The 26560-nt window shown below is 38.2% G+C and overlaps 1 long non-coding RNA gene across 6 annotated transcripts in view; it reads right to left on the bottom strand.

The window, feature by feature from the left end:
• The window catches only part of LOC144312864 (uncharacterized), a 70034-nt gene extending 59952 nt beyond the window's left edge, over window positions 1-10082 (bottom strand). For all 6 annotated transcript variants that reach the window (XR_013378493.1, XR_013378515.1, XR_013378503.1 and 3 more), the window contains exon 1: window positions 9807-10082. This is a non-coding gene — a long non-coding RNA (uncharacterized LOC144312864). The remainder of the gene's footprint in view (window positions 1-9806) is intronic.
• Window positions 10083-26560: the final 16478 nt, after the last annotated feature.

Below are 26560 nucleotides of genomic sequence, written 5' to 3'. Positions count from 1 at the left end.
CTATTCGAGAATATGGCATGCAGGGGGTGAGCAGTAAAATAATAATAAATACAAGAAGACAGAAAACAAATCTGAAACATACAGAAGTGGTATTATGGTTGATTTGAGCTTAGGCTCTAAATCATGCTACCTACATTTGAATTCCAAGTTCTATTCCCCATAAGACCACTATGTGACCTAGGGCAACTGATTTAACATTTCTTGCCTTGGTTTTCTTATTTTTAAATGGGATTAGTGGAAATACTTCAAATCATTGTTCTGAGGGTAAAGCAAAAATTCTTGAAAAACTCTTAAAACAGCTCTGGTGAAAAGTGAGGGATCAGTAAATGTTATTCGTGATCAGTGTTTTGTTCCTAGGTTCCAGGAAAAGCTAAATGGAAGAATCCTTGGGGAGAACAAAATCAGTTTCAGTCAGGCAAGCCTCAGGACGTTTGGAGTATCTTGAACTGATAAGTCATTGGGAACCTGAGTGGTGCTAAGGACCAAGCTATTTTGCTTCCACCCCTGACCCAACCCCATCTGAGCCACAAATCTGTTTTCACCCAGTCTTTACCACATGATTCAGCTTTGCTCCTTGATTCTTTGTCTGTGGACTCTTTAGTTGACCTCAATGCTTCTACCCTTTCAGCTTCTGCTTACTCATGATGTTCCCATGCTGCTTTCTCTCTCTGTGGCATTCACTTTGCCTCCATACCTACTCCCAGTTTCCTCTCTATTTTACACTCAAATTTTCTAAGAGAGAATCTAACTAGTCACTAATACCCTTGTCAGGCAAAATAATCCTATCAGTTATTTACTAGGTGTTTGGTAAGTGGGCTCCCTTGAGTTGGGCGTCTGCTCCTGGTGCATTCAATAGTGGCCATGATGAAGGCATCAGGTGGAAGAGTATGGTCACCTGGATAGAAGGATCCGCTTAGGTCTGCTTCTTATTGAAGGACTTAGATCAGAACCTTCTAGAAGTGGGTAGGGGCTACCTGAAGAAGTATGAGGCTTGAATTCTAATTCACCAGTATACCTCCAACCACCACCCATCAGGAAAAGTTAATCAAACTTTTTTTTTTTTTTTAAGAGAGAAAGAGAAAAAGCAGGAGAAGGAAGCAGGGGCAGAGGGAAAGAATCTTTTTTTTTTTTTTTTTTTTAAGCAGATGCCTTTTTTAAATTTTTATTTATGATAGTCACAGAGAGAGAGAGAGAGAGAGGCAGAGACATAGGCAGAGGGAGAAGCAGGCTCCATGCACCGGGAGCCCGACGTGGGATTCGATCCCGGGTCTCCAGGATCGCGTCCTGGGCCAAAGGCAGGCGCCAAACCGCTGCGCCACCCAGGGATCCTCAAGAGGGAAAGAATCTTAAGCAAGCTCCACGCTAAGCACACAGGGCTCGACCTCTCAACCCTGAAATCATGAACCAAGCTGAAATCAAGAGTTGGACGCTTAGCCAACTGAGTCACCCAGGTGCCTCCAAACTTTTATAAGTGCACAAACACACCATAAAATATCAAAATCTTCTGATAAATTTAAAATACAATAACTAACAATGTTAAAACAATTCTTAACCACCATATCTACTGAATCATAGTACCTATGTTTTCTTTCCTCAAAGAATCTATAAAGCTGTAAATTTTTGTCAATCCCTGCACAATGTAATTTTGCTTCTAGTAAAATGAAATGATTGTACTATATTGATCTTGACAATTGCCAGCTCTGACATTCTATGATCTATGGCTCTCTGTACATGTCCTGTGCTGCAGCCTACTTCTGACTTTTGTGGGATCCAGAGCAAGAGTGCAAATGGAATTCCATGTCACATGACATAGCATACTATCACAGAACAAAAGTTATATAAATATGGGAAACAAAGAGCTAGATGAAGTATGTTTGATAACTTACCTTTCAAAGAAGTGGGAGACTAGATTTAAATTAAAATTCTTGCATTCCTTAGAGTTCTAGAATTCAGCAGCCCCTCCACACCCGGGCCCCTCAACCTACAACTGGTTTCCTCTTTCCTTGTCATACTAGGCTGTATCTTGCATGGTGAAGAGTTTTGTGTACAGGCATGCAGACATCCCAATTCACACATGCAGCTGCGTTTATATCCCCCACCACATCCCCTCATTTCCAAAACCATTGCTCGTTGGCCATGCCTGGGACACAGGTATGTGCACACTGTCAATAGTCTGCTTAAGGAAAACAAACTTGGAAATATGGGGGTCCTAGGTACTTCATGTATGGTCTAAAAGGGGGATAGACAGTTGGCCCCCTGAACTCCTCATTTGATAGGGAGGGAGTAGCACAAGGGAAGGCCAAAGGAGAGTCCTGTAAAGCATGACTTTCCAAGCAGGGATCCTCTTTTCTGTGTCAAAGAAAGGTACTGCACTGCCCATGACTCCAGAGCCTACAACTATCAAATTAAGGCAAACAAGTTACCAAATAACTGTTTTGTCCCTAATTTATTTTTCTGGCCTTGAAATTCTGCACATCTAGCACTGGGTGATATGCTATATGTTGGCAAATTGAACTTCAATAAATAAAAAATAAAAAAAAATAAAAAAAGAAATTCTGCACATCTAACCTAATAAAACAATAAATAGAAACATTTTAGAAAACAATAGGTTTATTTGGTAATCCCTTGTTTGCACTCTATTGTGTTCAAAGCTGTCAGAGAGAAACTTGCTTTGTCTCTACAGTAATAAAGATTCTTCAGGTTCTCAATTTTATTCCCTTACATCTAACTATGGAGATCTCATAAGGAAGGGAAAAGGTGGCCTGATTCATGAGATTTGACTTTTCTTAATGAAGGCCCCTCATTTGGGATGCCTGGGTGGCTCAGCAGTTGAGCATCTGCCTTCAGCTCAGGGTGTGATCCCAGAGTCCCGGGATCGAGTCCCACATCGGGCTTCCTGTATGGTGCCTGCTTCTTCCTCTGCCTGTGTCTCCGCCTCTCTCTGGTCTCTCACGAATAAGTAAATAAAATCTTTTTTTTAAAAAGGCCCTTCATTAAATAATCTTAAAAGGGGAGTACATTTTAAGATTATGGATTCTTTGTGTGTTATTATATTTTTAAAGAAACCTTCCTGTCAGTGTGAAAACTTAGAAAACCACAGAGGAAATAAGCATAAAAGTCAATGCATGAGATAATGACATTAATGATAGTTAACATTTATTACACATTTACTAGGTGTCTAAATACTTTATGTGCATTATCTCATCTAACCTTACATGAATTAAATGAGGTAAGTGTTATGATCCTCATTTACACATTTCTGAATTATGAATTCCACAAATGCAGAAAAGAGGTTACATGGTTTGACCACAGTAATTTGGAGGTGGTCACACGGGATTCAAACCAACTCTGAACAACTCCAAAGTCAAGATCCATAACTATTCTCAATGCCCATGAAATGAAATATATTCAAACCACTCCTGGCCACATTTCACCCTACTGGCAAAAGCCAAGTCATCTGAAAATATTTTGGTTTTGCTTATTTGTTTAAAGTAACATGTTTTACGCACAATTGAGTTCCTGTGTCATGCATGGGTGCAGAATGAAAGGAAGTATATCTTTAAACTCAAATCAGTGGAGACTATCCCAGGATGACAAATCCGTCTATTATTACAGAGCGCAATAAAAATTAGGAGAGCCCCGAGGGCCAAAAAGTCTGAAAGCCTGCTGTATTCACATTAAGACGTTTCAGTACAACTTTTTTTTTTTTAAGATTTTAAGTCACCTCTACACCTGGCGTGGGGCTCAAACTCACAACCTTGAGATCTAGAGTCACAACCTCCATTGACTGAGCTAGCCAGGTCCCCCCAAACATTTCAGTATCTTAACATTTAAATGAGTCCACCTATTAATTATTATTAATACACTTACACAAACAGGCTGAGTACCATTCTTTATAGTTTATATTATATATATTATATATATATTATATTATTAAACATCTATTCTCTAAACTAGATAAAGAAGTTCTACTTTCTTAAAAAAAATGGAAGTAGAAGAAACTACCCATTAAAAGAGAAAATTTTGTATCTGCTAATGCCACCCTGGATAAAAGGAAATCATTTTTTCCCTAGCTTTTGGAATTACTGACTGAATGTTGAAATCCTAGAGAAGTTCTACAAATGGTATGTTTACTTTGCTTTCTTGGTGAAATTATGATGAGTCCCATGCTTTTGCTCCATGAGCCCACCTGCCTCGTCAGGCCTTGGATCCCTTTGCCAGTGAGCTTGCTTTTCTCTGTAGGCAATGCCTGCCCTCTCCTTTAAAAATAAGTCATTTAAGCCTTTAATATTTGGATTACTGAGAATTTGCTAAAATGTATTTGATAATTGTTCATCACATCCCTACTTTGTGATAAGCACTATTCTATCTCTGAGAATAAAGGAGGAAATAAAAGAGACAAAGATCTTACCCAGTGGACATGCTCACATTCTAGTGACAGACACAGAGAACAATGAAATGGGTATGATATACAGGTGGCAGGTGGTAAGAAGTGCTGTGCAGAGAATAAAGCAGGGGAGGGGTAGAGTGAGTGTTGGGAGAGGCAGGTTTCACTTTTATATAGGGTACCAGGGAAGGACTCACTGAGAAGATATTGGTATAAAGGCATACCTGAAGTTAGTAAGAAAATGAGACCTGTGTGTATTTGTGGAAAGAGGGTTCTGGGCAAAGAGAACATGTTCAAATGCCCTGGGGTGACTTTGTATATACACTTGCTAGGGCTGCCAAAACAAAATACCACAGGCTGGGTGGTTAAACAGCAGAAATTTTTTTTCTTACAGTTCTGGAGCCTACATGGCCAAGATCAAGATATCAGTAGGGTTGGTTTCTTCTGAGGCCTCTATCCTTGGCTTGCATAGTGCTGCCTTCCTGCTCCCTCTTCACATGGCTGTCCCTCTGTGCATGGCATCTCTCTGTATCCTAATATTCTCTTCTTACAAAGACACCAGTCTAATTGAATCGGGGCTACTCTAACAGCCTCTGTTTAACTCAATCAGCTCTTCGAAGATTCTGTCCTCATATAAAATCACATTCTGATTTCAACATAACAATTTAGGAGAAGGAGGGGAAACTCAACTCAGTCCACAACAGTGTGTAAGCAATGTTTTCGAGGAAGAGTGAAGGACCGTATGATTGGAGAGACGTGACCTGGGAGCACAGTATTCAATTAGATCAGAAAGGTTAAGTGGGAGAAAAGTCAGATTGTACAAGGGCCTAATGGCCATTGTAAAGACATCTCCTTTTATTTTGAGTGATACGGGAAGTCACTGGAGTGTTTTGAGCAGAAGAGTAAAATTATTTCACATGTTAACTTTTGGTTATAAGAGGCGGACATGTCTCCTGAGAGAAGGAGAAATCTCATTCAAATTAGAATGCTCATCTTAAGGAAGTCTGGGGCAAAACCTGTGTTGATTTGGACCTGATCTATTTTTGCTGAAGAACCTGAAAATTTGGTTTTCACTGGGTAAACCCCTTCTCAGAAGCCCTGCTGATGGATTCTTGTTCTTCTCCTTCTCCTTGTAGACTGTCAGATTTTGCTCTGTTGATCTTAAGGCTATGCTACTGGGTGAATACAAATTTAGAATTGTTACAGCTTTGAGTGAATTGAATTCCTTTATCATTGTGAAGGGACTCTTTATCTCTAGGAATGTTTTTGTTTTGTTTTGTTTTTTTAAAGATTTTATTTATTTATTCATGAGACACACACACACACACACACACACACAGAGAGGCAGAGACACAGGCAGAGGGAGAAGTAGGCTCCATGCAGGAAGCCTGATGGGGGACGCGATCCTGGGTCTCCAGGATCAGGCCCTGGACCAAAGGCAGCACTAAACCGCTGAGCCACCCAGGCTCCCCTTCTAGGAATGCTTTTGTCTCAAAGTTGTTTCATTTGATGCTAATGTAGCTATGGTAGCCTTCTTTGGGTAATATGTGCCTGATGTGGTAGTCATACTTCTGGTTTGCCGAAGGCCTCTGTTCTCCTTCCTTTGGGTCACAGATTAAGACTGTACTTTGTGGACCCTTCGTGATTTGTTGAGCTATGGCACAAATTCCAGCAAGTGATCTGTAGATGGAAACAAAGTGCCTCACTTTCAAGAAGGAGATGTTAGACCCTCCTGCTATCATTATGATTAGCCCAATTCAAGGAAATGGCTGTTTGTCATCAGGGCTTTGAAGGCAGGAGACATAGGAACAGAGCCCTAAGTGATTGGCAATAGGCATGAGTGACAAATACATGCTTTTGTTTTTAGCCACCGAGATTCTGGAGTTGTTTGACACCACAACAAACCAGTCAAAACTGATATATCTGGATATCTTCTTTGATTCTTTTACTTCTGATCTTTCTCTATTCCAGAATTTCTGAATCTCAGTGCTATTGATATTTTGGGCTGGATAATTCTTTGTCATAGGGACCTGTCCTATGGCAACACTGGTCTCTGCTCACTAGATACCAGTGGTGTTCCCGTCCCCTACATGTGACAATCAAAAATGTCTCCAGACGTTGGCAAAACCACCCCTGGTTGAAAACCATTGCTCTAGCCTTATGTTTGAGGGATTAATTAGAGATCACTTTATAAATTTTCTTTATAAGTTACTTTCTAAATTTATATAAATTATACATTACTTTTAAAGTAACTGTTGTTTTCATTTTCTCACTCTTCTTTGTCCTATTAGTTTACAAATTATATATTCTCTATACTAGGTATCATAACATGCATTCTTGCTACATTTAAGGTCAAGCTTTTCCATTACCTAAAGAATACAAGCCTCTTTGAATGATGTAATTCTGGTCATCCCCTACTAATTTATATTTTAGTTTTGTCCAATATTTTGGTTTCATCTTGTTTTATAACACCACAAATTAGACGTTATTATTTTATGAAGTTAAAGTTTATTAGATTCACACCATATTTACCATTCCCCCCCCCCCCCCCCGCCCTTGCCATTCATGTCTAGATTTCAAACTTTCCATCTGGGATTATTTTCTTTCTACCTAAAGCACATTCTTTAGAATTTCCCTTCACACATATTTAGTGTGATAAACTCAATTTTTAATCTTATTGAAAATGTCTGTATTGTGCTCTTGTAATTGAAAAGTAGTTTCTTTCATTTAGAGTTCCAATTCTTAGAATTCTAAATTCAGGAGTTTTTATTTTCTCAGCATATTAAAGATAATATAAAAGTCATTTTTCATTTTTTTTTCTCGTCAGTGAGCCACTAACCCTCTGTCCAACTACTTTTCCGTTAAGGTGACCAACCTTTTCTCTCCACACATTTCAGATCTATTCTTTGTCATCTCACTCTCTACCACGATGTGGCTTTTTATTTTCCATTCTGGTAATTATGGATTTGAGATTTGATGTCTTTTGATAATTTTCTAAATTCTCAGATATCATCTCTTTAAATATTTATTTTTCTCCATTTTTCTATATTGTCTCCTTCTGGGATTAGATATATATTAGAAGTTACCACTCTCTGTTCCAAATGGATTAACAGCTTTCTTTTTCTTTCCAGGATCATATTCTTCAGAATCATATTCAATTTTCTTGATTCCTTCTCTAGCTCTGTTTCTAAACCTCTGTTTAGATCTAGCATTCCTTGAATTTTAATTACAATGTTTTTAGTCCTAGCATTTAATTTTAATTACAATGTTTTTATTCCTATAAATTCCAAAATTCTTTGACAGTATTTTTGTCATTTTTATAGTTTCTTGATCTTTGCACATATTTTGATAGGTCTCTTCAGAGTCTCAAATCATGCTGAAGATATTTATTTCATAGTCTCAGTCTGAAACTGTGCAGATCTGATACTGGTAATTCTTATTCTTGCTCATGGTGCCTTGCTTCCTTGTAGATTTTGTGGGGGGGGGGTCTTTTATTTATTTACTTAGCTGGAAGGTCAAACCTGAAACTACTTTAAATGAAATTTTTACTTAGCTGGAAGGTCAAATCTGAAACTACTATAAATGACATTTTTGGTTTGAGGTTTTTAAACCCACCTGTGGGCAGGATTGTGATGATCAATTCTCAGGAAGGGATACTTTTCCTTCATTGATAACCAAGGTCTAGACAAGCATTATCCCTAGATGTTTCACTTTTGAATATGCTCAAAAATCTCATTATTTTTATGTGATATATTATTAGTATAATAGGAAGATATCAAATTTGGAGTCAAAGAGAGCTGTTCCCTACTGTTCACATATACTATGGCAAAACTTAACTTCTATGAAATGTAGATGATAGCGGTTACTTCACAAGTCTACCATAAAGACTGAATGAAATACAGGTGTATGTAATATCAGGCACATAGTAGGCCCACAATGTTAGCTTCCTTATTTATGGAATGCTCATGTTTTGCATAGGTCATCATTTTTACACAACATTTACAAACAAATCTTTCTTTCCCAGTTAAGAAATAGGAGAAACTATCTTAGTCTCCCTTCTCTTTTATCACCTTTATTCATGCAACTTGCCTTCTATTTGTAATGCTCTAGTTACTGACTACAATTTTATCCTACAACTAGTTTTATCCTTCTAGAAGTACAATTTTATCCTTCTAGAAGTACAATTCCTACATTGGCATAAGCAATCAAAGTAAAACATTAATAAAATAAAAGTTATTCCTCCATAGGGAGTTGTGATGAAAGAATCACACACACAGGCACACACAGATCTATTTACAATTTGCCTATTAAACTCTGTAAAAACACTTGATTCCTAGACATCAAAAAATCAGATTAATTTGGTTTGGGGGTTTTTCTCCCCTAAGTGTAAATCAAACAAATATCATCCCTGTGGATTACTGTAGGAGACATAGTTAAAGATTTATTAATTATTACAACTCTTAAATTTATGACAAGTATTCCAAAAAATGGAACTCCTCAAATTAGATGACTTACTCAGAATTTTCCTTGGCATTTAATTTTAGAGGGCAGGATCAAGTAAGGAGAAAATAAACTCATATTAGTAATTTAAATTCCAAGAAACAAAATTTTCAGATTATGTCTTTGGGTCTATAAACATTATTCCAATCTTTCACAGTTTCTGTATTTGCAATTATAATTCTAGAAAATAAAAACTAATATTCATAGCATGGAGATATGGAGAATTCCACCAGTTCAAGGAAAAATGGATTATTTCCATGGCATTGAATTTACTAAATAAGAAGAACACACATGTTCATATTAGAAAGATCTCTACCTAATGTTAATGCATTAATAAACACTAATATATTGCATATTTATAAACACATAAAATACCATAATCTACATCATATCTTTTCATTTGCATTCAAGTTTCAGAAGAGCTAATCATGAAAATTGTCAAGATCCTGAATTCTACGATAATAAGAAAATTCTCTCCCTCTTTACAAAGAGGAGTTTTGAGCCTCTGAGCTGTGAGATGATAGAACATCTCTGAGATCTTCTTCAGGAGCTGGAACACAGCTGCCTTTATTTTAAGAACAGAAGCTCTCCTCTTCAGAACTCTAAAGGGCTTGGTCACCATAGCACTAGATATGAACCTAAATGAATTAACTTGCCACAAGCATCCTTCAGCTTTCAGGAGTAGTAGGCCAAACCTTCTTTGAGAAAGTGGTACCCTTTGGATATTCACCTTTTGCACTAAGCTGGGGACACAGTCAGCTCTGTTTTTGGAATGTACTGATGCTCTGCTTTGTAGTGTCGCTGAGAAATGTGCCAGGCCACATCCAAGATCATTCAGAGGAAGAAAAGTGAATTCATAAAGAAGTCTGCCAACTATAATACTTTGATGGATGAGGAAAAAAAAAATCTTTCAACTTACCCTGAAATGGTGATTGGTTTACTCTCTGAAGCATGAGGACCGAATTTTTCTTGCAATTTTATTTCTGCTAGAGTTCTGCTGTTGCCTTTTTACATTAAAAACAAATCCCCTTTGTTAAGCTTAAAATATTTGTCTTCAAGGATCTTCCAGCAATGCAGTTTCATCATAGAACTATCTCAGCATGAGACTAAAATGACTAAGCTCATGGTTACCAATCATTCAGTCATCAGAAAGTATTTCTTAGCCACCTAATTTGTGCCAAACCCTAAGCAAGGAATAAAGTTAGAGCAGTGTCTGGGACAGAGACAACTCCTAACCTCATGAAGTCTGTAGTCCAATAAAGACAAAAATAGCTAAATAATTACAATCATGATGATGGTTATAAAAATGTACCAGGTGCAGTAACAAAATCACAGGCCCCTACCTTTGGAGACTTCAGACAAGGAGTTTCCTCTTAAGTAACATTTAATCTAAGACTTGAATAAAGAGAGGAAATTGGTTGTATAAGTATAGAGGGAGAGGTGTGCCAAGGAAAGAAGCTCCAGAAAGGACGAGCAGCTTGTACAATTCAAGGAACATTGAGAAGGTCACTATGCCTGGCACACTGTGAGCAAAGCGTGGTGGCAGAAAACAAAGCTGGTGGATACATGTCATACACTGTATGACCTTGGAGGCTCTTTTAAAATGTTGAGCATTACTTTAAGAGCACTGGGAAGCTTTGACGGTTTTAAGCAGGAGAATTAAATGACCAGATTTTAATATTTTAAAAGATTGTTCTGTGCTCTGAGGTTTGTCCTCAATGCTTAGAAAGAACAAACAAGTCTCCTGTCTGGGCTTAAAATGCAGGCTCAACGCCAGCCTGCAAGGATAGATTGGGCAAATGTGGGTGCTTATCACAGGGCAACTCATCCTCACTCTTAGGAAAACAACTTTTAAACGTATGATGCTCTGACGGCACATAGAGTCATAGCCTGGCACAGCTGTTTCTCCCAAGAACAGAAATCTTACTTGCCCTTCACTGACATTGACCAGCACTGTGGATATAATAAAAATCTTCTTTTGAAGTTTTAATGGTCTGTTCTATAACTCAGGTCATAGCCCATCTTGCAAATAACTTTCTGTCAAAAATCAGGCACTAATACATCATTAAAGAGACTATATTCCTCTGCTTCAATATTTGGGCCAAGAAATATTTGGGCAACTGATCTTTGGTCCATATCCCAATCTAGTGCTGATTTCTTCCAGCCTCAGAAGCTGGTGTTTATTCTAACATTAATTAGAAAGTGTGATTTGGATCATGTTGGACTCTTTAATATACTGTTTGAGGAAAGAGGTGATATTTTGTCTTCCTTCCATTGATCCCCCCGCCCCCCGCCACCCCACTACCCTCTCTCATCTCTACTCCTGAGTCCAGTAGGATACCAAAGTTTTTTTTTTTAATAGACTTTATTTTTAGAGTAATTAAAGGTTTATGGAAAAATTGAACAAAATATACAGAGAGTTCCCTTAAGTCCTCAGTCCCCCGACCAAGTCTTCTCTATTATTAGATCTTACATTAGTTACTATTGATGAAACAATATTCCTATATTACTATTAAGTAAAGTCCATCCGTCACATTGAGATCCACTCTTCGTGTTGTATAGTTCTATGAGATTTGGCAAATGCATGTCATGTACCCACCATCACAGTAACATACAGAAGAGATTTATTGCTATAAAAATTCCTTGTTCTCCATTTATTCATACCTTCCCCACCCCACCCCCACCTTGAGTTGTGGCAACCACTGATCTTTTTTAGTGTCTGCAGTTTTGTCTTTTTCCAGAACATCATATAGATGGAATCTTATGTATGTAGTCTTTTCAGACAGGCTTCTTTCATTTAGCCATATGCACCTAAGTTTCCTCTGTGTCTTTCTGTGGCTTGATAGCTCTATTTTTTTGCTGTGTAATATCCCATTGTGTAGATGTATCAAAATTTGTTTATCCATTCACCTATTGAAGAACATTTCAGTTGCTTCCAAGTTTGGCAGTTATGAATAAAAACGCTATAAATATCCATATGCAGGTTTGTATGGATGTAAACTTTCAACTCATTGGGGTAGATACTTAGGATCATAAACACTGGATCATATGGTAAGACCATGTTTAGCTTTGAAAGAAACTGTCAAATTGTCTTCTGAAGAGGCCATGCCATTTTTAACTGGCACAAGGCAGGTACCATCAATTTCAGTCTAGAGATTCTCTGTGTCGGGGCTGGCATCCTGGGGAAAAAAACATGGGATTTCGAAAACATAATACTTATTCTACTCCCTAGAAAAGTGCATTCTCTGGATCCCTGGGAGAGTCAGGCACACTGTTTTTCATTTCTTCCTTTTTAATATAAAAAGGCCTTTGCTTTCTGTGGAGTCAATTTCCTTTATGTCTCATTCTCCTAGAAAATGCATTGCTCCAATTATGCCCACTTTTAAAAAGTCTCTTCTAAAAGTCAAAAGGCTGTTTTCTTTTTCTTTTTTTTCCCAGCCAGCTCAGACATAGAGTTTACTCTCACTGAAGCTCTGATGAGGTGGGAGGACTTTCTCCCATGTGCTGGGTTATGGAACACTCTCCCTGGTGGACTTAATCTAATCCAGTCCACTGAGGCCCTTAAACTGGCCAGCCGGTTGTCATCACTAATTAAAGAGAACATTTTAACGTCACTTCATGAATGATTCACAGACATATCACAGTGTCCTTTGTATTTGCAATGGCATTGGATAACAGAAGTGAATGTACTTGAAGAATGTCCCAAAGCTCATCAGTAACTACTTTAATCAATATTGCTTTTTTTTTTTTTTTTTGCTTGGCCTTGGCCTTATCAGGTCATCTTATCCTTGAATATGGAAGATTTTTGTCCCATTTTGCACTATTTACTTCTAAGTAAATCATCCTTTCACCATGCTTTCCCTAAATTTCATAATTTCTGCTTATTTCTATATTCCTAAATTCTATGATACATTTTTCCAAGCCATTTACCTAAATTATAATTGGCCATAATTAAAGATTTTTTTTCATAATTAAGGATTTTTAATGAATCTTCAATGAATCAAGTCCATGAGGATTTTTAGGGAGCTGAAGAGACATGCCTGAAAATCATCACCAACTAGGGTCTCACAAATTTTTCATAGCCATAATCCAGAAGGCAAAACAATTACTTGGCATCAAGAATAAGAGTTGTATTACTCTACTTTCTCCCAAGGATTATCTCAAGATTTTAGTCTCTTTATTTCTAATGCTAGAAGAAAGTAGTTGTTAAAAAGAACCTTTCTAGGGCACATGGGTGGCTCATTAGTTTAGCATCTGCGTTTGGCTCAGGTCATGATCCTGAGGTTCTGGGATAGAGCCCTGCATCAGGCTCCCTGCATCAGGCTCCCTGCATGGACCCTGCTTCTCCCTCTGCCTATGTATCTGCCTCTCTCTGTTTCTCATAACTAACTAACTAGCTAACAACTAACTAACTAACTAACTAACTAACTAAATAAATAAATAAATAAATATCTTTAAGAAAAAAAAGAACTTTGCTTGCTCAGAAATCCATGCCTCTCAACATGAGCACTATAGGGTAAGGAAGAGTGTCACCAACTCTTTTGTGATATCTTTTCTTAACTCACTTTTGCCTAGATTGACAGAGAGATTAGTGCTTGGACCACCCCTTCCATTTACCTGGTTTTCCCTGCTACTAAGAAAAAACAACCCAGGCGTTTGGTATATCCTGACTATACTTCAAATAAAGGGAAGCATTTGCTTCACAAATGGAGTATGACTTGCCCCTTGATGTTTGGGGTGGATGTTGGGGTCAGGAACAGAAGAAACCATGCAGGGGAAACTCAGATGTTTTGCTAAGCAGCCTTCCTTCATCAACATTATTTGTGTTGTAGCTATAGAATGTATCTCTCTTGACAATTTTCAAAGGTATGGTGGGACAAACAAAAAAGGAATCAATCCATAGAAGGGACTCTACTTTCAAAAGGTTGTTTTATTAATATGTGTTCAATACATAAACTATCTTGAATTATCAATACTTAAGCAGAGTATCTGACATCCATTCTTCAGGTTATACTTATATCGAATCTACAAAGTCAGTAAAACAAAATACAGTGATAACAGCTTCTTTCCCTGAGTTCACCATAGATTTTCTGTCCCGGGATTAGATCTCTAGAATTCTGGAGCTTCAAGCCATGGCTTTATCAACTAGACCAATGAGCTTTCCAAGTTCTAAAGAAGGAGAAGGTAGAAAATAAGCCTGCATGACAGGCTAATAGTTTGTGAAAAATAAGCACCATATAAAAGACTTGGGTTAAAGGAGGACAGCCACCACAGAGAGAGGCAATAGAGGAAAACAAGTGAGGATGGGAAGAGATTTAAAGAGGGCAATTTCTTCTACCATCACTGAGCCAAGAAGGCACTTAAAGTTTACAAAAAAGAAATCAGTGGCTTCTATTCACAACTTCACAATTTTGGGATTCCAGCTGACCCTTCCCTTCTCCTGTACCCTAACTACCTCACACGGAACTGCAGCCCAGCAATGATACCTTTATGCTATGGCATTGTTATTCTATGGATTACCATGCACATGCATCCAGTTAAAGAACAAATCTTTAGGGTCAGAGTCAATCACACTTTTTATAATTCCTCCAAACCCATTCTACTTGGTAGGAAAATGGGACTTAAGGAGGGTTACCAATTGGTCCAAGATCCCACAGCTTCTAGGTGGCAGGGTGAGATTTAAGATCAGCTCTGGGTGGCTGTAAGTCATCTGTAGCACCATGTCTTATGTAAAGGGTAGTTAGTCAGCCAATATTGTTTGATGGACTGGGTGATAAGAGAATGAATGAAGTAAAAAAAAATTAAATCTAAAAAACTAGCAATATGAGAAGAATGTTTCTATTACACCTCAATTTCATTTTCTGGTTCATTTAAAAAGGACATGGGAAGGGGTCCAGGCCTGGATATAAGAAAAGCGAGCATTTCTTTCTACTTCACCAAAAACTTAGAAACCTTCTTTGGCAAGTCATCGAACCCCACATGCCTTTGTTTTTCTAGAAAAAAATGAAGACATAGCCCTAGGCCAGTTAATTTAAGAAGCTTAGATGACCTGCACTGTGCCACACACTAAAATATTGACTGAGTTTATACAGCATGTATTCCAAAATTCTTGATTATTTATTTTTAAAATAGATACATAAATAAGAGAAACAATAATGGGGTATAACATGTTCCACTTTAACTGACTGCCTGAGTGCTCACTAAAGGATCTTAGTAGTAATCCAAAGAAAGATCTAGGAGTCCACCTGCAGCTTGGCTGCAAGTGATGAAATTGGACCTATTTAAATATGGGCTGTCAGTCCTGACCCCCACACAGAGCCTGAAAGAATATGACTGGTAAAAAAAAAAAAAGTGTGCTATATAGACACAGAGCAACTTATTGCTAGTACTCAGTTATGTTGAAGACATATTGATAAATGCCTACCATGTGCCAGGCACTATGCTCTGTGTTATATATACAATAATGTATGAGATGAGGTTCTGCCCCCAAGAACCTTACAGGAAACCCGCCTGAATCCCAGGTGACACAACAGTATTTTTATAGATTAGAGTGAAAACAGAAATAAGGGAGGAAGCAGAAATGAAGAAGAGAAAGTTTTGAGACTTGAAGCGTAAGGGGCCAATAGGGGAAGGCATAGGAGCAGTGGGGATAGCATGCTGTGGGGACTGAGGCATGAAACACATAGTAGATTTGAGTAAGAACAAATAGTTGAGTGAAGATAAAAAGACCTAAGCTATTTTGGGAAGGTAAGGAGCAAGGATTGCATCCAGGGAGGTAGGGAACAGTGTGTGAGAGAGAGGCAGAGACTATATTATGCAAGACCTTATAAATCTGATAAAAAATTTAGGCTTTAACTTGAAAGCCATGGAGATTAAAGACAGTGCATTTTAAAACATTTGTCTGGCAGAGTTGTAGAAACAGAATGTAGTAATTGCTCATTAGAGCTTTGAGGGTCTAGACTGAGACTTTTACAGAAGAGGTTAAGAACTATAGGCTAAATGCCAAGGTGGTAAAATCTATATGATATGAAAATCAATTGAATATGAGTAGATAAAAATAAGTAAATTACATAGGTGAGAATTCATCTCAGGTAAATGGTTTCAATAGTAAAATGATAGGGGATGCCATTTACCAAGATAAGCAAGGTACATGTGCTGGGATGAGATAAGATGACTGTTAGACACTTTGTAGTGCTTGGGAGATGGAAATCCAAGCAAAGAAGTCCAAGCACTTGGATACACAGCTCTCCGGTCCAGGGACCCAGGTTATACAAGTCCACAGTTAAAACTTTGAGATCAGATGCCATCATTTAGACAGAAAAAATAGAGTAAAAGAATAAAACTCTAATAACAGAACTCTCAGAAATAAGGGGGTGGGCAAAGGGAATGAAGCATCAGGGAGGAAGAAAGATAACCAGAAGAGAGTGGGGTCCCAGAAGGTCCTCACAGGAGGAGAGAGTCTACAGTAGGAAGAGTCATCAACAGTATCCAATCTCACAGGGCTAATGAGAAAATATATTTTATTTGTCAAATACAAGGTGTAAACATCTATTTTAAGGAGGAGAGTTATGGGTTCTAAAAAAATATAGACAGAAAATAGAGACCCCTTTTCAATAGGCTTGGTTGTAAAAGGGTGCCCTGATATAGGGCTTTATGTGAAGGAATACAGGGTCTGACAGAAGGGATAATTTTAAAGTGAGAACACCTTTAGCATGTGCATAAGATGCTCAGAAGACAGTGAAGAGAATAAGTTTAAAAATAGAGAAGAGGGGTAAATATAGAAGAGATGGAAAGGATGAATGAACTCAAAATCAGCCATAAATAGAAGCTTCTTTTCCTAAGGCTAGAGGGCAAGAAGCACAATGTGAGTGAGCATTAAATTTTTCCTCTTTATATCCCACTTCAACTTCAATTATCTTTGAAAGGTAGATAGCAGCTTCTTCACCAGCTAAAAGAGGAAAGAGCTGGTATAGAAAAAGAAATTTGAACAGTGTGGTTAACATCTGTGATAACCATGGAGTGAATGGGAAAGGAAACTGACTAGAGGCAGATGAAAGTCTTGATGAGTGTATAAATGGCCCATCTGAAACTGGAGGCCACTAAGTAATCCTGGTGCCAAGAACTCAGGTGGGGGATTTTCTCTAAGGCGAGATTGATTCAAGATTTGTGTGATGGACAAACAGAGGTAATCATTAAACACATAGGGAAGAGTTTGGTTGAAGTAACAAATTCTGAGAACTGCTTTGAATAGCTAAGAAAGTGAAAAATCATAGGAAGAATGAACAGGAAGAAAAAAAATGAATTGAGGTTTTGGAAATCTCAATGATGGCAAAGAACAAGCAAGGATACCATTTATGTGTAACACACGGGAAGGATGAGATGAATTTATAAAAGGAACATTACTTTTGGCTCCCATTTACTCTTTAAACCTGTGGGGTAAGGGCAAGGGGTAGAATGTCCTCTGCTCCTGGGTAAGCAGACTCGAAACTCTTCTGTCCTTTCTCAGGTAGTGAACAGCTCTATAGATCCTTTCATTCACAGACAAGCCAGTAATCAAAACTGTCCAGTTCTATATCAGTCCACAATTCAATTCCCATTAGAAGGCGAGGCTTGTCTCTCTCCTTGTCTTGAGTCAGAGCTTGTTATAGGTGGGCCGTCTACCACTTGGAAGGGGTGTGGTTGGCTTCTTCTCTCTTTCTCCCCACCCGCTAACTGCTTCTTCAACCCTTGCCAGAATGAAAGTAGAGCCAGGTGAAAGGAGGAGTAGGGGGGATTGGAAATTTCTGATTTGACTATTCCTGTCTAAAGCTGGCTTCATGCTCTCTAAATCTGGCAAGTATTTAAAGCTTATTCTTTTCTCAAGGGCACTTTTGTGCCTTCTTCACAGATCCTCCTTGTGGGCCCCTCTGATTGCAATCATCGTCATTCACAGGGTCCTGTGCCCAACTAACTACTCTTGATTCCCCTTGAGTTTACCATCCTGCCTTTTCACTGGCTGGCTCCTCACTGGCAGGCCAACATCTCTGTAAAAGAGAGGAATACACAAACACACACACACACACACACACACACATACACACACACATACATACATATAAATACACGCAATACAGTCTTATATATGCTCACATATTTATTGCATTTCTTCCTGTGAATTCAAGTCACTGTCTGATATTTCCTTTCAGCCTGAAGGAGTTCCTTTAGAATTTCTAGTACGACATGTCTGTCAACAACAAATTTCCCCAGTTTTTATCTGGAGATAGCTTTCTTTCACTTTTGAAAGAGAATTTCTTTGGATACAAAATTCTTAATGCACAGTTATTTTTCTCTTCATTTTCTCAACATTTTTTTTGGACTCCATTGTTTTGGATGAGAAGTCAACCATTCATTATATTGAAACTCCTCTACATGTAATGAGTCACCTTTTTCTTGATACTTTCAGTACTTTCTCTTTGTTTTTATCATCCATCAGTTGTACCATGAAGCCCCAGAATTAGGTCTTTTGTGATTATCTCACTTGACATCTGTTGAACTCTTTGGAATTGAAAATAACTGTTTTCTTCAGATGGGGAATTTTTCAGCCATTATTTCTTCAAATACTGTTTTCTCTTTCCTTTCTTTCTGGGAGGCCCATCACAAGTATATTAGTACACTGACATTATCCCACCAGATGCTAAGACTGTTCGTTTTTCTTCCATCTTTTTTCTCTCTGTTCTGCAGATTTATCCAATGTCAAGTTTACTAATAATTTATCTTGCCATCTCAAATCTGCTCTTGAGCCCACCTTGTGAATTCCTCATTTCAGTTTTTGCAATTTTTAATTCTAGAATTTTATTTGTTTTTTCTTTTTTAGAGTTTCTATTCTCATGTTTTCTGTTTGCTGAGTCATTGTTATAGTCTTTTTCCCTAGTTCTCTGAGCATATTTATAATATCTGCTTTGAAATCTGTCTATGAAAGCCCATAGATGGGCCTACTAAGGGTGGGTTTCTATTGTTTCTTGAGTGTCTTTCCTTGAGTAAAGTAAGGGTCACATTTTCCTATTTCTGTACATGTCTTATAATTTTTGGTTAAAAACAGGACAATTTAGATAACCAATTATAGCAACCATGGATTCTGTTTTATTTCTTTGAGATTTGTTTTCATTTGCCTGGATATAAATGGCAATGCTTGCCTGCCCACAATGTGCACCTACTGATGATTTGGTTCACTTTTCTCAATTTTTATTGTTATAGGTCATCTTTGTGGCTGCATAGCTTAGTGATAACCCAGTAATTTGGGTTGATGCCTTCTGCTTATTGATCTGTATATGGACTGGCAAGAGTAGTTCATTTATTCATTCTTTCTTTCTTCTTTCTTTTTAAAGATTTTATTTATTTATTTGAGATTGAGAAAGCCAGAGACAGAGCATGAATGGAGAGGGAGAGGCAGAGGGAGAAGGAGAAGCAGACTCCCCCACTGAGCAGGGAGCCCCATACAGAGATCAATCCCAGAGCACTGGGATCACAACCCAAGCCACAGGCAGATGCGCAATGGACTGAGCCACCCAGGAGCCCCTGGCAAGTACCTTTCAAGTTGCAGCAATTTCTCAGGTCTCTTGATTTACAGTTTCTACTGCAATAAAGCTGGGATAAATAGTTTCCTAGTAAATAAAGGAAGTATGGAGAGCTTTTCAGTCCTTTAATAGATCTTTCTTTTCCAGGACTTCCTCAGCTAGTCCACTGCTCACCTTAACTAGGACCACAAGCCTGGGCAAATAAATGTACAGTTCTTCTCTACTTATTTTCTGCCAAATTTTTCAGTTTTGTTTGACATGGCTATTGATTTTTGTCACCTTCCCCAAATAGATTCTGTCCCATCTGACAATAAAGCTGCTGGGTTTTTTGACCACCTCCTAGCTGGTAAAAAGAAAGAAAGAAAGAATTCTTTCAAATTCTGTCCGGCTTGTTTGAGAGGATTCACCAGTTTTTTTCGTACTACTGTAATTGGAAATCCCTTTAAAGCCCTTTAAAAAATTATCTCAGGCTGACATTACCTGTGTGGGCTCCACATTTGGTCCCTAGAATTCATGCTCTCTGATCTGCAGGAAGGCAGGTAGTACTTTACCAGATACAGTCCACTTCCATGCCACCAGCCACCTTAGCTTCCTCAAGCATGAACTAAACCTCATGCATCTGTGTCCTACACCTTCAAAGATTCCATACCAAGCTCTCAATGTAATCTCATTGGAGTTCCTCTCACTAGATTTGGGATTAGGAAGCACTGCCCCCTATACACACATGCTTTTCTCTTTTGATAGAACAATCTCAAAAGGGTGGATTTCTCCAAAGAAATCCTCTCCAATTCTCTTTACCTTCAATAACTGAACAAGTTTTAGAACTTCAGTGTGGTTTAAGAGTGAATTCAACCATAGTAGTTTGAGTTAAAATTCACGTTTGAAGGAGGCACCTAGCACTTACTGTCTTTGGCCTCAATTAACATTGAGATAGGAAGAGTCCAATTTGGCATCTTGTTACAAGAGTAGTCTGATGAAAGGTTTGCAAATTTATAGGTAAGATTAGGTGACAAAATATATTGTAACATGAGGGCTCTTGTATTTGGGGCTTGCTTAGCCCAAAAGGAAAGTGAGTCTTCTAATTTAGGTACCTTCAGTTTCATCCATTCTCAGAAATGAGTTGACATTTTCCTTTCCTTATTCATGCAGACTGCTAATTAAATGAAACAAAAGTGACCACAAACATGGGAAGTTTCATTAAGAGGCCCCTGTGAATACTCAATTATGCTAGTCAAAGGAAGATATTGTAGGAGGGATATTATGTTTAGAGAGATTACAGTGTTATTAGTATCTTATTTTGGCAGCCAGAGAAATGATAGCATCCCTTAATGTATCACTGTCCTTAAGAAGATCAAAGGAGAAGAGACCTCTCTGCTTGTCTTTTTCAGAACTTCAAAGAGATTTAAAAATGGAAGATCTTAGTTGTAATATAATAAACAACAGATTATAAGAATCTAATAATCCCTGTCCTCACTTTAATTTTACTCACTTAATAATTAATTATTAGGCAAAAGACAAGAGCCATATCTCTAAGGAAACAATGCCTCAATACTGCCAATGTTGATCAAGAAAGATTTGTTAGATGAATGCCATCTCTAGCTTCTCTAGGTGTATCTTCAATCAAAAAGAAATACTTCAAACGAGGAATCATCTATATGATCTGGACATAGGTTGTGGGGAGATATCAGGGAGATGACACACACATTCATAACAAGCACATTAATTTTACACAGGAATAGTAATGGAATCAACTATGTGCTTGGATAGTTTTAGCACCTACTGAAAACATTAAGCACTGTTGGACTAATTTTCAGTGTCTCAGTTTTTCCACATGAATAATGAGGGGCTTTAACTAAAATCACAGATGGGAAATGAAATTTACTCACTAAAACTGGATGGCAAGCTACATGAATACTACAAAGAAAAGGATTAAAGGATTTAAGAAAAGGATTTGAAGCTATGTAATAGTTTAGTAGAAAAGTGTACTCCAATGTCTTGGATAGGTGATGTTTTCCATCAAACATGGTCAAAGGATAGGGAAGCAGTGATTTAAATTGCAATTTTGCCATCCTTAGAAATACATATGAGGATTATTTTACTTTAACATTCTATGATTCTATAATTCTATGCTATGCTCTGTATTATATCTTCTAGAACAAGGCAGTCTATTTGTGCAAAGAAATAGACACATTCCAAAGAGAATTGAGGGCCATACTGGTTTCAGTTGTAAATAGATTAGTCACTTATTTATTTGAAGAGATTTAGGGAAAGCAAGTGAATAGAAGTTCTCTTGCACCATTAATTCCAGACATATTTTGCATGGGTCAAATATTTGTATGTGCAATCACCCCAAGGAAACTAACTCACCACACCAAAATGTAATTGAAAACTAATGAACCTACCTATGCATTTTTAGTGAAATTTTCGCTTTGTAAAATGCTTTCACATTCATTTTTCTCCTGCACTGTTGTTATTTCACAGTAACCGTCTAAGGCAAATATCTTTATTCTTATCCTTATTTGGGGAAGAAGCTTGGTGCCTAGTGAGGTAAGTATATTGGTTGCCCAAGACTTCCTGGCTAGAAATGATAAGCGATGGCACCTGAATGGAGCATATTTGATATCCAGTCCAGAGATTTTTATACTCCACCACAGCTAGTCTTTTTCACAAAGCAGTTTTCAGTAAGAAGATAAGAAATGGCATTAAAGCAACAAGTATTGGAGAAGGCAGGATGGGAAGCTGATGGTGATGATGGAGTCAGATGTTTAAGGAAGAACAGAAAAATAATCAAAGTCTCTGAGCCACCCAACTGACTCCATTACTATATCTTAACATTGTTTACCTTGATTTTAAGACTCATATAACCAACCACATCTCCACAAGAACTCTTGATTTTCAGCCCACCCTCCCATCCCAACAAATCTATTCTTTCCATAGTGTTCTATATACAGCGACAGGTTACTAGCCTGCTAGGGCTGCCATAACAGAATACCACAGACTGGGTGATTTAAACAACAGAAATGTATAATCTCACGGTTCTGGACGCCAGAAGTTAAGAACAAAGTGCCATCAGGGTTGGTGCTGGGGAGAGGTCTCTTTCTGTCTTACAGATGGCTACCTTCTTACTGTGTCCTAACATGGTCTATTTTCTGTATGAGCATAAAGAAAAAGAGATCTCCAGTGAATACTAGTCCAATAAGATTAGGGACCTACCTTTATGAACTCTTTTAACTTCAATTACCACCCAAAAGGCACTATCTCCAAATATAGTCACATTGGGAGTTAGTAATTCAACATATAAATTTGAGGAGAACACAATACAGTCTATAACCCATAGCGTAACTTTTCACCTAGTTGTTCAGGCCAAAATACTAGTAGTTACCCTTGGTTCCTCTTTTTTCCTCACGCCACACATCTACCCCATCTACCTTAAAATATATTGCTACATCAGTGACTTCTCACCTCCAGAACTACAACCAAGACCAAGCCACCTGATCTTTCACCTGGACAACTGTAATACCCTCCTTGCCAAAACTGGTATCCTGCCCAAGGAGTTCTTTAAACCTGTAAATTAGCTCACTCCTCTTTTTGAAAACCATTAATGACTTTCCATATTACTTAGAATTCAATCCAAACCCCTTCCTGGGGTTAAGATTGTCCTGAATAAGCTAGATTTTGACCATATCTCCAAAGTAGTATCTCCCTTGCTCACTAGGCTCCCCAGCCACACTGGTTCTCTCACTGGTCATTGAAAATTCAAAATCATTCCCATTCCAGAGCCTTGGTCCTTGTCTTTCTCTTCCCTGGAATGCTCTCTTCCAGCACTGCTCGTGGCTCACCCTTCATATCATTCAGGCCTCTACTTAGACGTCATCAACTTCAGAGGCCTTCCCTTACAACCCAAACCAAAACAGTACCTAGCCCTCAAATGATCTCAACCACACAGCTCACTATGTGCAGGAACAGGACTTTGCCATCTTAAGAAACTGTTGCTCAGAAACATTAATCTGTAGATAATGTTATTGCTTATTTTAGGAAATCCTCAATATCCATTTGTAAGCAACACCAGAATTAATTCAGGTAAATTCTTAGAGCAACAGACTGCTCATCTGGGCTTATCAGAGTTTCCTCTTCAAAGCTCTCTTCTAAACCCAAGCTTCTTTGTGTATACCAATCCCAACGAGGCCTGATATTGAAAAACCTGCCTTACACCAGACCCTCCAAACTCTCATGATCCCACTTCCTTTCTCCATGTTGGAGGCAGTTTCTGACATTGTCAAGGTACAGCTCTCCCTTTCAGCACTGAAATCACAGAGATGGTTACTCAGCTTTGCTTTATCAGGTTATTTTGATGATTTGGGAGAGAAATTGGCTCTTGAATCTGGACACTTTCTTTCTACTTATCATGTGTAATTTTTATTCATATCATTTACTGCTATCAGTTCATATATAGTCATTTATTTGTTGCCCATTTATCTTTCACCTAAAGTAGAGTATAAGATCCATAATGGCAGGGATCTTTTTTTTTTTGTCTTACTCTCAGCAATATTTCTAGCAACTGGAACAATGTCTGGCACACAGTAAAATCTCATTAAAATTGTTAAGAATGAGTGAGCTCTGTATATTTGCCGAGCCAGAATCAGGAGACAAGCAGACACAGAAATCTATCTAAATTCAGTGAGATGAACAGTATTTCTCAGTACCTGGAAAGATTACAGAGGCTATAGATTCTCCCTGGGAACCCTGCACAACACTGAACCACTAAGCACAGATGCTATAGGTGACACAGGGCTGCTCTCCTGGGGATTCCAACCACTCTGGTACCCTTGGCCCACCTGAGCAAATGTAAACTTCCCAGCCATCTGCTATATCTTCCTGTTTTACTGTCCTCTGACTCTTTCCTTCCACCTAAGAAAAGGGGGACATGACAAAGTTGGGTAACCAGAAACATTTCTGGTTCTGCCTATCCTGTCTCCTGAAGTTTCTTCCTATATCAAACATACCCAGCATGAGGCTGTATAAGAGATGGTCACACATTGAGAAGACCATGTATACTAATGCTACAAGATAAAATATAGGATGCCAACTTAAATTTTAACTTCAGGTAAACAATGAATCACTTTTTAAGAATAATAGGACAAATATTACATGTAAATAATAATATGAAAAATTAATTTGTTTTTTATCTAAAATTCAGATTTAACTGGGAATCCTATTTTTTCTTATGTTTTTATTTATTAGAGAGGAAGAGAGAGAGAAAGAGAGAAAATCTTTTTTTATTTAATTTGCCAACATATAACACCCAGTGCTTATCTCATCATGTGCCCTCCTTAATGCCCATCACCCAGTTACCCTATCCTCTCACCCACCTCCCCTTCTGCAACTCTCTGTTTTCCCAGAATTGGGAGTGAGAGAGAGTATCTTAAGCAGGGAGACACAGAGCCTGACACGGGGCTCAATCTCATAGCCCTGAGATCATAACCTGAGCCAAAATCAAGAGCAAGATGTTTAACCAACTGAGCCACCCAGGCACCCTGAGAATCCTATGTTTTTGTGTGCACTCTGGCCAACTTAAACTGTATGCTTATGAACAGGCACATGTAATAAATACACATAGACAACTGAATGCATGTCCTCATATTAAGGCTGATTTAGGTTATCATTTTTTAAAAAATATGGTTTCCCATTAGGATACCATGAGAATACAGCACGTAGAACCACATGCCAAACCAATTAAAGGCATGGTCATCTCTAACTCTCCACCTAGGTTCCTGTGAAAGAATAAAAGCATATCAAATCAATGCTATGTGGAAATAAACAAAGACCACACTAATGAGAACAAGCAAAGGCTATTTATTCACAGTTGCTACAGCAAGAAAGTCAACCATCATCACTTGCATTTTGGCAGAAACTCAAAGGCAGGCAGAGGAGTGGGAAAGCTTTATAGGGGAAGAAAGAGATAGCTTCAGGTGTGCCCAGATTGGACGCTGTTGGTATGAGGAAGCTGTAGCCAGCCAACTGGAAGTGGAGCATCCTTACGTGATTGGTCAGGGGTACATATTTGGCTTCTCCTAATTAATCCTAAGTTGGAAACATGGGGAAAAATTAGTGAAACTATCCATTACTGATCAAGTCCTGAACATTTGAGGCTGAATGTTACAGCAGTGGTTGATTGACTTCCTGGTTGTTACTACACATAATGGCCTACCTTCCTACAAGTCTGACATATAGCAGACTGGCCTCCCGGGCTGACTATTATAGATAAGCGGGTTGGTTTCCTTGGTAACTTGCTGTAAGTTGTGGGTTCTATTTTTATTTGTGGTAGTACCATTGTCTGCAGATTCAGTTCCTCAGTATGAGGCTGCACTATCCAATATGGTAGCCACATGTGTCTATTTCAATTTAATTAAAGTTAAATAAAATGTAAAATTCAGTTGCTCAGTCACATTAGCTACGTTCCAAGAGTTCAATAGCCACAGGTGGCTAATAGACTGCTGAATTGGGTAGTAAAGGTAAAGAACATTTCCACCATGGCAGAAAATTCTATTGAACAAAACACTTTCATAAATTTGTTTGTTAAACTTTCAAACACCTCTAGGAAAACATGAAGCATCATTGTCACCTTACTGGAAAATTTCCACCTTCTCCATTCTCCCTGAGTCTCATTTATTCTGTTTTCCCATAACTACAGTCTCCATTCTTTTCCTTAATTCCCAGACTGTGACTTTGCCCTCTCTTAGGCTTTCCCAATTTGCTGGGTTGATATTCTCCTTTTTCACAAATTGTTTTGAAAGTCACTCTAGTGAGTCCTTACGGAGTTTTCTGACTAACTCTACTTTTCTAGAAATTACCTTCTTCCCTGCTATCCACAAGGTCATGCCAGAAACCAACACATATCTGTATAGTGTGTCAGTCCATGCCCACACCCTCTGGTCTCATTGATTGGATACCTGACCCAGCTGGGTAATCAGTCTCTTTCCGGGGAATTGGAAAGCAATTGTTTAGTCTGAGTGAGCAAGAGATCTTTTCTCCTAGTGGGTCACCAGTCTGTAATAAGTAACTGTTACTTAGAAGTAGGAAGCACCAGCCATTTTCTACCAGGCCATGCAGCAAATAAGAA

This window comes from Canis aureus, chromosome 1, assembly GCF_053574225.1.
Source record: "Canis aureus isolate CA01 chromosome 1, VMU_Caureus_v.1.0, whole genome shotgun sequence".
Lineage (NCBI taxonomy): Eukaryota > Metazoa > Chordata > Mammalia > Carnivora > Canidae > Canis > Canis aureus.
Note: the sequence above shows the minus strand (reverse complement) of the source record. Positions and strands in the feature narration are given on the sequence as shown.